This window comes from Aptenodytes forsteri, unplaced genomic scaffold, assembly GCF_000699145.1.
Source record: "Aptenodytes forsteri isolate BGI_AS27 unplaced genomic scaffold, ASM69914v1 Scaffold130, whole genome shotgun sequence".
Classification (NCBI taxonomy): domain Eukaryota; kingdom Metazoa; phylum Chordata; class Aves; order Sphenisciformes; family Spheniscidae; genus Aptenodytes; species Aptenodytes forsteri.
In genome coordinates, this window is record NW_008795133.1 from 545,374 (window position 1) to 547,017 (window position 1,644).

The window sequence follows — 1,644 nt, forward strand, 5'->3', positions numbered from 1 at the left end:
TCGGTCCGCGGCAGTGACTGCGCGGAGGGGTGAGGCGCTTCCCGAGTGGGCCCTCGGCAAAATCACCCCCCGGGCCGGGGCCGGGGCCGGGGCCGGGATCGGGATGAAACCACGGGCTTCTCCACCGGGCGGCAGCGGGGCCGGGCACGAGTTTCGGTCAGCCCAGATAAAGCCTTTCACCGCGGCTGAGCGGAGAGACCCGGCAGCGGCCAGGCAAAATGCTCCCGTCGGACAGGGGGCAAACGTTAGCAGGCGATTCGCGCCTCCTGCTCTGAAATATAATTGCAGTGAACGTGCTTTTTCGCAAATGCCGAGAAAAAAAAAAAGCTCCTCGCCCGATCGTCTGATTCCCTCGCAAGTCACCGCAACTTGACTCGCCCCGTGCCGTGGCTTTGCAGCCAGTGTCTGCTCTCTCTTCTAGCACGTATAGGAAGATTTTTTCTTTCCCGAAAGTTAAAAGCAGTTACACAGAATTTGGATCCAGATGTCACTAATTTGCAATTGCTCTGGGACGCAAGCTGATATAGGGTGCTCGGGAAGGGGCCAGCCCTGCCTCTGCCCAGCGCTCTGGGAAGTGAACTAGCGTTACATGCAAGCTGCAGTCTGGCTAAAGGCAGCCTAAAGTGAAAGCGCCTGCGGAGGGGCTGGCGTGTAGATTCTGTACTCACATTTTAGGGTGCTAAGAAGAGACTTTCTCAGATCTAAGTCCATGCAACAGGTTTTGACATCTCCTTTCCGGCTAGGGCGAACAGCTGCTCCCGTTCAGATTCAACCGCTGTGGTTTATGAGATGGAAGGAGAGAAAGCGGAGTCAGGTATATCCCTAATAAACGTGGGGCGACCGAGCGCGGTAGCGGGGAGGCGGGGGGAGCAGCTCAGACCTCGCTAGCGCTTTTCTCTATTGCCACGGTCCCCATGGCGGGAGGGAGCGGAACGGGGCTATATTCTCCTTCGCGAAAGGCACACGGTGTGTGCTCAGAGGTCGGGGGTGGGAGAGGGGATTTGTGCTTCTCTCGCCGTTTCTGCTCAGAGTAACGTTTGCAGTGGATCCGTTCTCCCGTCCCGTGATCGTCCGCTACAGCTGCGGCTGCGAACTATCCAGCCGCTTAGGTCGGGTAGGAAGCGCTGAGATCGGGATGCTTTCGTTTACAAACAAGCACAGTCTGAATCCTGCAGAAGTCGGCCGGTATCAAGGCACTAAGCGGCCGAGGGCTCATTTTGTAAAGGGATGTGGGGAGAATCATGCAAGGGGGCTTTATGGACCTGTCACCAACATCCCTGAATTTGTTTTAAACGAATTTGAGCTGTCTCTCGCTTGCCCTGCGAAGGAAGCCTCTGTTTTGCGTCCCCGGGGAATCCAAGGCGGGAGCCGCCCGCTTGCCACTGCTTCTTTATGGCAGCGCTCGGGAAAAGCCCGGACAGGTAGGAGGACATGCAGCTTCCAAAGCGAGTGCACTGGAGAAAATACGGACATACGCGGCGGATACGCACAGGCGTCCGGACATGCTGGGAGCTGGACGCGGTCTGAGCCGCTGCCCCCACCTTCCTCCTCCTCCTGCCTCCTTCCCCCGCCGCCTTTCGCCTGGCCGCAGCCCTGGCGCGGCTCTCCGCCGGGAGTCGCCGCCGCCGGGAGCCGCCGGGCTGC